Source organism: Nerophis ophidion, linkage group LG01 (genome assembly GCF_033978795.1).
Source record: "Nerophis ophidion isolate RoL-2023_Sa linkage group LG01, RoL_Noph_v1.0, whole genome shotgun sequence".
NCBI classification, from domain to species: domain Eukaryota; kingdom Metazoa; phylum Chordata; class Actinopteri; order Syngnathiformes; family Syngnathidae; genus Nerophis; species Nerophis ophidion.
The window spans coordinates 67,731,691-67,745,135 of NC_084611.1; the positions used below are offsets into that span (position 1 = coordinate 67,731,691).

General features: G+C 49.6%; 1 protein-coding gene and 1 long non-coding RNA gene across 3 annotated transcripts in view; one reads left to right on the forward strand and one right to left on the reverse strand.

Annotated features, from left to right (window-relative positions):
- The window catches only part of LOC133558208 (uncharacterized), a 53,934-nt gene extending 40,616 nt beyond the window's left edge, over positions 1–13,318 (forward strand). The window contains exon 3 of the long non-coding RNA XR_009807913.1: positions 12,790–13,318. This is a non-coding gene — a long non-coding RNA (uncharacterized LOC133558208). The remainder of the gene's footprint in view (positions 1–12,789) is intronic.
- The window catches only part of gstcd (glutathione S-transferase, C-terminal domain containing), a 203,109-nt gene that overhangs the window by 64,107 nt on the left and 125,557 nt on the right, over positions 1–13,445 (reverse strand). The window lies entirely within an intron of this gene.

The window sequence follows — 13,445 nt, forward strand, 5'->3', positions numbered from 1 at the left end:
TTATTTTGGAAAAGCTTGTTACATTGTTTAATGCATCCAGCGGGGCATCACAACAAAATTAGGCATAATGATGTGTTAATTCCACGACTGTATATATCGGTATCGGTTGATATCGGAATCGGTAATAAAGATTTGGACAATATCGGAATATCGGCAAAAAAGTCATTATCGGACATCTCTTGGCGGACAAAAAAACAGGTGTGTTGCGAAGAGGAGTTGTAGAAATTATTTGAAACTCAAGACAGCCATGACATTATGTTCTTTACAAGTGGATGTAAACTTTTGACCACAAGTTTGTCTTCACCTTTCCATTTTAAAAACGGTTCAGTGGGGACAGGCCCTTAGTGTAACAGATTGATCGGTATTATGTTAGAGTGGAGAGGCGGAGCAGTCCGACATTGAGGCAGGGCACGCCGGAGCCTGGCCCAAGATGGCGGCGAGGAGGCGTGGACTGCAAACAAGCAGCGAGGCGCACCGGAATTAACTAGCAAATATTATCAGGTGCGTGGGTCGCCCAGCTTGGCACAATTTAAATCTCCTCTCGCACTGTATAAAAAGGCAGCGGCCGTAAACGAGAGACGGAGAGAGAAGGAGCCAGAAGGAAGCGGATGCAAAACGAAAGTGAGAGAGAGCCATAGGATGATGAGGACACACGCGACTGAAAAGGTGGAGCAGCAGAGGAAGCAGGACACGGCAAAGCTGAAAAGCAACCCGTAGAGACTTTTTATTATTGTAAAATAAAAGAAAGTCTAATCTATTCAACAATGTCCTTCCTTGATGGTCCTGAGAACCCGCACGACAGCAAGAGACTGTCACAGTTAGGATTTCAGATTTGTAGATACAATCAGGCCATAGAGGACATATTTTACAGCTGACAATCTAGCTTGAAATTCTTTGGCCAAGCTGCCTCCCCTCTGTCCATTAACAGTGGTGTGTTGGTGCTTGACAAAAGTGGCCACCCCTCAAAGGGTTGTGATTAAAGCTCCACTTCAGGAAATGAAAAGCTCTCTTAGTGCGCTCTTACAGAAATGAATACTGACTGGCATTGTGACACACACTCAACGGCAAAAAAAACAAACCCCAAAGACGACCTTCTACGTCTAGCCATGTGAGGCGCGGCAATGCTTATTACAAGCTCCTTTTACACAGACATGCAGCAAAATTCTGTCTTTTAAATACTTCAGCCAAAAGGGATCCACAATGACAAAGCATTCAGCACACTCATCGGACAAATCAGACTGTGGGGTTGTTGCCATCAGCGGCGGAAAGCAAAGTGGTTTTGGAGTAACAGTAAAAGCTTTGTTGGCGCCCGTGAAAAAGCAACTCAGCTGTTTAAAATGACAGTTGCAGTTCCTAAACAATCAGTGCCAGAGTAGTTCTTGTACAAAACTCATCAACAAACATACTGCAGTCGCACAACACACACTAAAAGAATACCCCTAAAAACACATACAGTCGTGGTCAAAAGTTGACATACACTTTTAAAGAACATAATAATATCATGGTTGTCTTGAGTGTCCAATAATTTCTACAACTCTTATTTTTTTGTGATAGAGTGATTGGAGCACATACTTATTGGTCACAAAAAACATTCATGAAGATTGGTTCTTTTATGAATTTATTATGGGTCTACTGAAAATCTGACCAAATTTGCTGGGTTCACAATCATTATGAGAGACAAAAACACAGTTTTTTAATTTTTTTATTTAGGATTTTAAAGATTATGAAAACACTTCATAGCCCTCTAAAACAACTTTAAAACCCTCCATCAACATATTATATACACACTGCAAGTCTATATACAATGTAGTAACAGACACAATCATAACAATATGGAATATGCTCAATATTTACCGTATTTTAGTCATTTTCATACTTGCCAACCCTCCCGATTTTTCCGGGAGACTCCCAAATTTCAGTGCCCCTCCTGAAAATCTCCCTGGGCAACCGTTCTCCCGAATTCTCCGAATTCTCCCGATTTCCACCCAGACAACAATGTTGGGGGCGTGCCGGCCGAGTCACTTAATATCTATGGCTTTTCACACACAAGTGATTGCGACACATACTTGGTCAACAGCCATACAGGTCACACTGAGGGTGGCCGTATAAACAACTTTAACACTGTTACAAATATATGCGCCACACTGTGAACCCACACCAAACAAGAATGACAAACACATTTCAGGAGAACATCCGCACCGTAACACAATATAAACACAACAGAACAAATACCCAGAACCCCTTGCAGCACTAACTCTTCCGGGACGCTACAATATACACCCCCTGCTACCTCCTAGGCCACCACCTCAAACTCTACCCCCCCTCCTCCCGCCATCTCCCGAAATCGGAGGTCTCAAGGTTGGCAAGTATGGTCATTTTATGCACAGTCGGAAATAGTTCTTATTTATTTCCGTTTCCTTAGCGGCGCACTTCCGACTTCCTGCAACAAATGTGTGTTCTTACTCCCGGAATGAAATGCGAGTGTGTTTTCTAATCATGGCAGACTTGGTAATAGACAGCAAAGAGGACTATTTTTGGACAAATGAGGATTCACAACCTTATCTTCTTGAAACGAGCACAGAGAAGAGGCTGAAGCGTTAGAGCAGACGGAAACCGAGAAATTCACAACCGGGTCGAATGATAATGCCGGGTTTGTTCTCCCAGAATGCAAACGGACTTCGGACACAGAGTGCAGGTAGGTAATGATTTATTTTAGAAATAAATCAGACGAGAGAGAAAAAAAACAGTCATTTTACGGTTCTAGCGTGGGAGCTAGCAAGGGGAAGCTAGCAGGTACAGTGCAGGAATCAAAAACTGTCGTCGACTGTTGAATACAGCAAATTAGGAAGCCAGACCGAGTGAGGCCACAGCATAGACTAAATAGCTCCCTGATTAGTGCCCGGGCAACAGGTGAGGGTCCCAAACACTGACCAGAGGCAGGTGAATGTAATCTGCCATCATGGCAACTGAAAACACACAAATTCCAAAGGTGCTGAAAACACATGGGACTCGAAAAACGGTAACAGGCTATGATCCGGGCAGCGGATCATAACCGAGAGAGTGAAACATGGTCAATCTGCACATCTGGAACTTTGAGCCAAGCTACTATTGGATTGTTTACCCAAATCAACCAGGAACATCCCCGGCCAGCTGGACCAAACCGACAACTGTCCATCGAGTAAATCACTCTACTATTGATCGTAATACATACACCACATCGCCGTACACTACAGTGCACACGCCATCGAGCTAGCTGTATACAAACAAAACATGAAATGTGGGTTAATACTAAACAGATACTGTAATATGATTGCTCATGTTTTGCAGTCAGGACAAAGTGGTGTGGTATCGCAGTGTTGTGCATTACAAACTCAAACACTTTTCATGCTGACATAGAAAATAGTATATGTTTTTTCGTAGTTAGCTTTTACAGCTAATACCCTAGCACGCCAATGTGTTACCACAATAGAAAAAGAGCTGCTCGGTATTTGCTCTTACAATAACAATGTTGCTATAGCTTGGTTATTATACAGGTTACAGAACGGTTTTTGAATGCATTTTTAAAGTGATTTAGAGATAGAATGGATTGCTCCAATTGGTTGCGTTGCTCGCCACCAAGAACGACACGATTTTTAAATGTCGGACTGCAGAAAAAAAAAAAACCTTTCTCATTTTGTCTCCTGAGGGTTGTGAACGATAGGCAACAATCCCCCAAAAAAGTGCAGTTCCCTTAAAGGCTGCAATAAGTCTATTATTGTTCTGTATTTATTGCATAACTGTGTTCTTACAGCTAATTCACACTTGCAAAAGAAACAATAAAGATAGATTCATATCTAGTACTTTGATTCCTTCAGGAAAATTTAAAAAGTTAGTCTCAATTTGTAATTGGACTTTTAAATATCCATTTAGACCCCACTAAAGCAGTGTTTTTCAAAATTCTACATTCCAACATCTATCTTTAACCAAATTGGAGTCCATCTGGTTCTGTTGTGGTTTAAAAAAAAAAAAATCCAAGTGAAAATCAGTAAAAAAGTCTATATTTAATAACAAAAAGTCACTGGAGAAAATAAATCTGTAGTAATGAAAAAACAGCTCCAGGAAAACCGGGTCAAAAGTATGTCCACCATCTGAGGAAATACAAAAATACAGGAAATACAAAAGGTTCAGGGCAAAGGTCAGAGTAACTGAGCACGGGCTGGATTGTATCGCAGGCAACGGACGAACTGGCACTGGCTGGGTGGGGATCCAGGGTTTAAGTCAGGTGGTTGATTGGAAGCAGGTGGGCTCAGATGACTGGCAGCACACCTGCAACTGATGACCAGGTAGGAGACTTACAGACACAAGACAGAGGGGAGTAGGAAAAGAAGAGGGAACAAAAGGCAGGAGAACCGCCCTCATGACATCACCCCCCCTCCAATGGGAGCCACCCCGCGACCACCAGGCTTCACAGGATGGCAACGATTGAACTCCCGAACCTGCTCAGGGTCCAGGATGGTAGAGCGCAGAACCCAGGACCACTCCTCCTGGCCATACCTCTCCCAATCCACTAGGTATTGTAACCCCCGACCACATCTGCGCACGTCAAGCAGTCGACGGTCAGTGTAGGCAGGCACGTCATCAATGATCCGGGGGGGCAGAGGAGGCTTGGCTGGAGGGCACACAGGGCTGAAAGTCATTGGCTTGAGTTGGGAAACGTGAACGACAGGATGTATCCTCATAGAAGAGGGCAGATTCAGTCGCATGGCTGTAGGGTTGACAATCACATCGACAGGAAAAGGACCAATAAAACGTGGAGAGTTTACGAGCCTCAGTCTTTAGGGGGATGTTCCGGGATGATAACCAGACCAATTGTCCTGGTTGCTAGGCTGGAGCAGGAACTCTGCGACGATCGGTCACTACCTTGTTGCATTTTGCTGTACGTAGGAGGGCAGCTTGTGTGTCCTTCCATATCTTCTTACACCGACACAGATGATGTTGGACAGATGGCACGGCCAACTCCTGTTCCTGCTCCGGGAATACTGGTGGTTGATAGCCAAGAGAGGCTCCAAAGGGGGTTAATCCAGTAGCAGAACTCAATTGTGAATTATGGGCATACTCAACCCAGGAAAGATAGGGGCTCCACTGGGTCGGGTTGTCTGCTGCCACGCATCTTAGTGCGGCGTCCAGCTCCTGGTTCGTCCGCTCCGTTTGGCCACTAGTTTGGGGGTGAAAACCAGAGGAAAGACTGACTGTACTGTAGCTCCAGTTGACCTACAGAACAGTCGCCATACTTGAGAGGTGAACTGAGGTCCACGGTCTGAGACAATGTCTATAGGCAGTCCATGTAGACGAAAGACATGATTTACAAGGAGATTTGCAGTTTCCAAAGCTGTCGGCAGTTTGGGTACAGCCACAAAATGACAGACCTTGGAAAAACGGTCAATAATGGTGAGTATTACTGTATTACCTTGGGACAGGGGCAGTCCTGTGACAAAGTCCATAGAAATATGAGACCATGGTCAAGAAGGCACGGGGAGCGGCTATAGAAGTCCGGAGGGTGGACGGTGTGAAGACCAGCTTCGGGCGCAGACGGAGCAGGCAAGGACATACTTCCATGTGTCAGCATCCATCGAAGGCCACCAAAATCGACGTTTGAGCAGGTTGAGTGTGCGAGTAACTCCAGGGTGGCAGGAAAATCGAGAAGTATGGACCCATTGCAACACTTGAGGGGGGACAGAATTAGGTACATAGAGACGGTTATCGGGTCCATTACCTGGATCAGGTTCAGTGCGTTGAGCCTCCTCAACCTCTGCTTCAATCTCCCAAGTAACTGCTGCAACAAAGCGGGTGGAAGGGAGAATGGTCATTGGGTCAAAGGGGGTGTCAGAACAGGAGAACTGGCGAGAGAGGGCATCTGGCTTGATATTCCTGGATAGCACCGCTCCAACTCCAGAGTGAGAGGCATCTACCTCCACAATGAACTGACGAATCTGGTCCGGTTGCATTAAAACTGGTGCAGTGGTGAAAATGGCGTTTAGCTTTTTAAATGCAGACTCTGCCTCCTCAGTCCAAGAAAAGGGAGTAGATGACAAGGTTAATCTGCAAAGGGGTTGGGCAATTGAGCTAAAGTTGCGTATGAAACGCCTATAAAAATTAGCGAAACCCAGGAACTGTTGGAGCTTCCGACGACTTGTCGGCTGTGGCCATTCTGAAACTGCCTTTATTTTTTGGGGGTCGGGTGTCACTTGTGCAGCCTCAATAATAAACCCCCAAAAAAACACAGAGTCACAATGAAAATCACGTTTCTCCGCTTTTACCGTACATACAATTTGTTCTTCAGAAGTCTTTGCAAAACTAGACGGACGTGATTGACATGTTCAGCTGGGGACTAGGAAAAAAAATCAGAATATCGTCAAGATAAACGAAGACAAAACAGTTCAGAAAATCTCTCAGAACATCATCAACGAGCGCCTGAAAAACAGCTGGGGCGTTCGTAAGACCAAAAAGGCATGACCAAAATTCAAAATGTCCTTGTGAACGGCTTCTCGCCGCCATCGTGTGGGTTGCATGGATCATTGAGGAATGACATCGCTGAGCAGGTTTGACTCGCTTTATTTTTCAATAACAGCTTGTCTTTTCGTTGGATTACTTTTCAGCTGCTCCGCTCCTTCCTGCTCTCTCCTCTCTCGCTCCTGGATCGGCTGCGTCCTCGCTGTTGTCTTCGGCCCGCTCTTGGTCGTTGTCGCTCTCTAGGTCTTTCTCCTGGTTCTCCTACTTCCCCCTGAATGTTCCTCCTTCCCCCTTTTTATGCTGCAGGAGTAGATGATGTAATTGAGCGCAGCTGTGTGGTGAACGCACCTTGCGCTGATTGCTGCTCCGAGTGCGTCACGCCTCCTCTCTCCGCCGCATGCCCCGCCTCCTGGCCCTCATCGCGGCCAGGATCGCTGCTCTTCTCAGCCCGCTGTCGGCCCGTCGGCTGCGTCTCTCCACATACCTCCACCGCCAGTTTGAAGCCGGGCTCCAGTCTGGCAGAGCGAAATCCCCCCATCTTTTGAAGGAGCGGGAAAAAAACTGCCCCGGCCGCTTGTCTTCTTTGTCTTTGCCTTTTTCTTTGTCTTCTCGAACTTCAATTTCTTTGACTTTTTCCTTGTCCTCTTCGTCCTCCTCATCATCATCATGCTCCGGTTCATCCTCACCATCATCATGGTCTTCCTCGTCATCACCATGGTCTTCCTTGTCGTCATCATCATCCCCATGGTCTTCCTCGTCATCCTCATCATCACCATGGACTTCCTCGTCATCATCATCATCATCGCCATGCCCTTTTTCATCTTTTTCTTTGTCAATTTCTTGAGTTTCTTTAACATTTTCTTTCTCTTCATCCTGCCCGAGGGATTTGGACTTTTCGACCCCCCCATCGCGGGGCGAGACGACGGCAGGGCGCTGAAGTTGGTCCCGCGGTCGTCCTCAGCGTTGCCTCCCTCTCTTTTGCCGACAGCTCGCCCTGCTGGTCTGCAGACGCCACTGCCGCCTGTCCAGCCCTGCCTTCCAGGTGTGATGTTTCCACCGAGACTTCACCTGCGTCCTTCTTGACTTCTTCTCTGGGGGGGCACTCGCCGCCTCCCCCCATCTTGTCCGCCAGCGCCTGCATGAGCTGACAATTTGTTTGACTGCTTGCCGCACACGCCAACCAACGCCCAGAGGAAATCGTCCTCCCTCGCCTCCGATGATCCTCCCACGTTCGGCGCCACTGTGAATGGCTTCTCGCCGCCATCGTGTGGGTTGCATGGATCATTGAGGAATGACATCGCTGAGCAGGTTTGACTCGCTTTACTTTTCAATTACAGCTTGTCTTTTCGTCAAATCACTTTTCAGCTGCTCCGCTCCTTCCTGCTCGCTCCTGGATCGGCTGCGTCCTCGCTGTTGTCTTCGGCTCGCTCTTGGTCGTTGTCGCTCTCTAGGTCTTTCTCCTGGTTCTCCTACTTCCCCCTGAATGTTCCTCCTTCCCCCTTTTTATGCTGCAGGAGTAGGTGATGTGATTGAGCGCAGCTGTGTGGTGTACGCACCTTGCGCTGATTGCTGCTCCCGTGCGGCTCCGAGTGCGTCACTCCTCTTCTCTCCGCCGCATGCCCCGCCTCCTGGCCCTCATCTCGGCCAGGATCGCTGCTCTTCTCAGCCCGCTGTCGGCCCGTCGGCTGCGTCTCTCCACAGTCCTATGGGGGTGTTAAAGGCTGTGTTCCACTCGTCACCTTCTTTAATACGCACGAGGTGGTAAGCATTGCGCAAATCTAACTTTGTGAAAATGACAGATCCTTGTAATGGATCAAAGGCTGCTGTGAGCAAAGGTAGTGGATATTTATTTTTGATGGTAATGTTATTCAGGCCCAGATAATCTATACAAGGACATAAGGACTTGTCTTTCTTTTCTACCAAAAAAAGAAGATTTACGCATTAAGCCTGCTGATAAAGACTCGCTTAAATATTTTTCCATTGCTATGTAAAAAGGCAGGGGGCAAAGCAGACTGGGCAGAGGTTGTGGATGAAAGTTGTTTTGTCAAAAAAGACATTTGGTTCATTAGTTGACTCATCCGTGATACAAGGTCCTGGTTTCCTTGAACAAGAAGGCGTAGTGTCTGTTCATGCAGGCCAAGCAGGATGCCTTGATGTGAAACGGCTTCCCGGATTGCCGCAGGTGTGAACTCATTAAGGGGAAGATCCGCTGGATTCATCATGGCCAGTTCGTTCTGAACAAGAATCCAAGTGCAGATCAGTAAAGTATATATATTTAACAACAAAAAGTCACTGGAAAAAATAAATCTGTAGTAACAAAAAATAAACTCCGGGAAAACCAGGTCAAAAGTATGTCCACTATCTGAGGAAATACAAAAATACAGGAATTACAAAAGGTTCAGGGCAAAGGTCCGAGTAAATGAGCACGGGCTGGATTGTACCGCAGGCAACGGAAGAACTGGCACTGGCTGGGTGGAGATCCAGGGTTTAAGTCAGGTGGTTGATTGGAAGCAGGTGGGCTCAGATGACTGGCAGCACACCTGCAACTGATGACCAGGTAGGAGACTTACAGACACAAGACAGAGGGGAGTAGGAAAAGAAGAGGGGAAAAAAAGGCAGGAGAACCGCCCTCATGACAGGTTCTATTTGTCAGTTACAGACCTTGTGAGGGTCAATTTACACCCACTATAGGAGTCCATGAAATCCACTTTTAGAACCACAGTATTCAATCAAACAGTAACAAGTAGCTCGATGCGGTGTAAGAGGAAGAGACAGCAGAGAGATCTTCTGTCATTCTGGCCTTTTCCATTGACAGCCCCCCTTATGCACACCCTGAAAATGAGATTGCAGAAGGCACAGACGGGGCAGAAGATCAAGAGATATCAGAAAACATGGAGAGCAGTGAGGAATGAGATGTAAATGAGATACAAATTGAGAACACAGAGACAGAGGATGAGACAGAAGACCCAGCAGAGAAAACCATGCTGATGATATTATTTTGTATTATTTCTTGTAACGATCTGTCACTTACTTTCTGATAGTTTTTCGTGTTTTGTACTTTATTTCCTGTTCAGTGCTCTTATTTTGTCATACTTCCTGTTTACTCCGCTGAGCACTGTTTTTGTCACACTCGCCGTTGATTGGCAGCGGTCCTCAGCTGCTGTCAATCAACATAGGTCTATTTATGTTTCACTCGAGCACTCCTCAGTGCTCGAAGTTAAAACCATGTTGGGAACATCTCCATGCAAGACTGCTTTCTGTTTATATCTTTTACTTTGATAAAATTAAAATCATCTTACCGGCTTTCTGCTCTCCTGGATTTTTGCATACTTGAGGTCACACAACTGCAGCCATGCGACATCCCAACAGTAACTTCGAGCCAGAAAATTGTGACCTCGCGAGAATCCCTGTCGGCAATCCTCAGCCGACGTTCTGGACCGCACAATTCCTGGAGGACTTGAAGGCCAGGTTTGTGCGGTCCCAGCCTACAGACGCGGACCCTCTCCCCGCGGCAACGCCACCGGCTTCGGCTCTCCGACCGGCGCGTCCCCCGCCGCCATCTTTCCTCTCGGCTCAACGGCTGGCTACGGCTCTCCGACCAGCACGTCCGCCACTTCCTGCATGCCTCGCGGCTCCCGCGGCAACGCTACCGGCTACGGCTCTCCGACCGGCGCGTCCTCCGCCGCCATCCTTCCTCTCGGCAACGCTGCCGGCTACGGCTCACCGACCGGCGCGCCCGCCTCCTCCTTCACGTCTCGCGGCTCCTGCGGCTCCGTCGCCGACTGCGGCTCTCCGACCGGCACGTCCGCCGCCGCCATCCTTCCCGTCGTCTGCTGAGCTGCTTCTCCCTGCTCCTACGCAGCTTCCAGCGGCTGCTCCCCGGCTGCTCTTTTTGCCAGCTCCCGCTCTCTTTTTTGGTTCGCCGAGAGCTCCAGTGGAGCCCACAGTGAGGTCGCTTTTGTCCTCCTGCTGGGACTCGGCACGGGACGTGTCTTCGTCCCTCCTCCTGGTCCCCTCCCGCCCGTCCCTGGTTTTCGCACCGGGGGACTCCGACGAGCAGGCACGTTTTCCCGCATGTGTGAACGGTGTCTGGCAGCCACCTAGTGGAGGGGGGCCCACTATACACTGCGGTGCAGCCAGGCACACACCGCTGTCATCCCCGCCAGCGTCTCCTTCCACGGAGACATCTACGTCCCTAGCGGGCTTTCGCACAGCTCCAACGCCGGCTCCACGCCTAGCCCCAACGCCGGCTCCACGCCGAGCCCCAACGCCGGCTCCACGCCTAGCCCCAACGCCGGCTCCACGCCTAGCCCCAACGCCGGCTCCACGCCGAGCCCCAACGCCGGCTCCACGCCGAGCCCCAACGCCGGCTCCACGCCGAGCCCCAACGCCGGCTCCACGCCGAGCCCCAACGCCGGCTCCACGCCGAGCCCCAACGCCGGCTCCACGCCGAGCTCCAACGCCGGCACTACGCACGGTTCCAACGCCGCCAAGAGCAGCACCACGCCGGGCTTCGTCACCGCCGGCATCCGCTATTCCTCGGCCAGCATTTGCTGCTCCTCGCCCGGCGTCATCTGCCGCTTTCACGCCGCCGATGACATCTGCAACAATCACGCCGTTGATGACGTCTGCCGCTTTCACGCCGCCGATGACATCTGCAACAATCACGCCGTTGATGACGTCTGCCGCTTTCACGCCGCCGATGACGTCTGCCGCTTTCACGCCGCCGATGACATCTGCAACAATCACGCCGTTGATGACGTCTGCCGCTTTCACGCCGCCGATGACATCTGCAACAATCACGCCGTTGATGACGTCTGCCGCTTTCACGCCGCCGATGACGTCTGCCGCTTTCACGCCGCCGATGACGTCTGCCGCTTTCACGCCGCCGATGACGTCTGCCGCTTTCACGCCGCCGATGACGTCTGCCGCTTTCACGCCGCCGATGACGTCTGCCGCTTTCACGCCGCCGATGACGTCTGCCGCTTTCACGCCGCCGATGACGTCTGCCGCTTTCACGCCGCCGATGACGTCTGCCGCTTTCACGCCGCCGATGACGTCTGCCGCTTTCACGCCGCCGATGACGTCTTCCGCTTCCACGCCGTTGATGACGTCTGCCGCTTCCACGCCGGCACCAACATCGGCTCCTCAGCCGCCTCCTGCAGAGGTATCTGTTTTGGCTGCAGCCCCCGCCGCTTTGTCTGCTGTCTCCGGGCCTGCTTCAGCGCGCCCGCCTCCACGTCAGCAGCGGATGTGGCCGTGCCCTGGGCGTCCTCCTCGCGGGATGCACTCGTCTCTTTTTCGGCCAATGATGTGGCTGTTCCGTGGCCGCCCGCCCCGCCAGTTCCAGCGGCGCTCTACGCGCCGTCGCCACCTGACTTTCCCTCGCTGGCTGCGGGGACACGAGGTTTGGCGACCTTCCATCCTCCCTTACTTTGTGGACATTTTTTTCCATTTTTCTTTTCCAGGGAACATCTGGTATCTGTTCCTTGAGGGGGAGGTCCTGTAACGATCTGTCACTTACTTTCTGATAGTTTTTCGTGTTTTGTACTTTATTTCCTGTTCAGTGCTCTTATTTTGTCATACTTCCTGTTTACTCCGCTGAGCACTGTTTTTGTCACACTCGCCGTTGATTGGCAGCGGTCCTCAGCTGCTGTCAATCAACATAGGTCTATTTATGTTTCACTCGAGCACTCCTCAGTGCTCGAAGTTAAAACCATGTTGGGAACATCTCCATGCAAGACTGCTTTCTGTTTATATCTTTTACTTTGATAAAATTAAAATCATCTTACCGGCTTTCTGCTCTCCTGGATTTTTGCATACTTGAGGTCACACAACTGCAGCCATGCGACATCCCAACATTTCTGGTTAATTAAAACATGCATGAGGAGGCCACAGTGCAGAGACACAGTTAAGTTAAAGAACCAATGATTGTCACACACACACTAGGTGTGGTGAAATTTGACCTCTGCATTTGACCCATCCCCCTGATCACCCCCTGGGAAGTGAGGGGAGCAGTGGGCAGCAGCGGTGCCGCGCCCGGGAATCATTTATGGTGATTAAACCCCCAATTCCAAACCTTGATGCTGAGTGCCAAGCAGGGAGGCAATGGGTCCTATTTTTATAGTCTTTGGTATGACTCGACCGGGGTTTGAACTCACAAAACCCAAATGATTCCAAAAGAGACAAGCGGTATAACAAATGGATGGATGGATGAATGGCATCATTAGATTAGACTAGACTTCCTTTTAGTATTATTATTTATTTATCATAAAGTTTCATTATTTTTCTGAAACATAGCAGCCCTGACCTAACTGACTGTGGAGAGACGCAGCCGACGGGCCGACAGCGGGCGGACAGAGTTGTTCTGGACCAGAATGGAGGCCAGGAGGCGGGGCATGCGGCTAAGAGGAGAGGCGTGACGCACGCGGAGCGGCAGGACGGCAATCAGAGTCAGGTCCGTAGGACACACACCTGCTCACAATCTGCGCATCTGCTCCTAGACTTTAAGAGAGGCGAAGGAGGCACGAACGGGAGACAGAGGAGGAAACCACGGCAACCAAACCATGAGCACGACAACAGAGCACGGCAAGATGAGTCCCCGCCACAGACGCAGCAGGCGAGCACCGAAAGGTGCAGCGCGACCAGGAAGCAGGACCGGCGAACTAGAAATGAGCGCGCCAGACTGGCCCGAAAAAAGGTTATATGAAACAATAAAAGTAAATCAAACCTTCTACGACGCGTCGTGTGTCAAGTCTGCTCGCAAACAACACGAGGACGGCTGGGAGTCCGTCACACTGACTAATTTAGCAAAGACTTTGGCTGAATTTCTGCCATATTGAGAACTCTTCCGGAAAATATCTGTCTAACCTAATATGGCTGGGCAACAAACTTTTTCATCTCATTAGAGCCTTGTGGTTTTACAAACCAACTCATTTATAGGCGCGGGTCCCAAG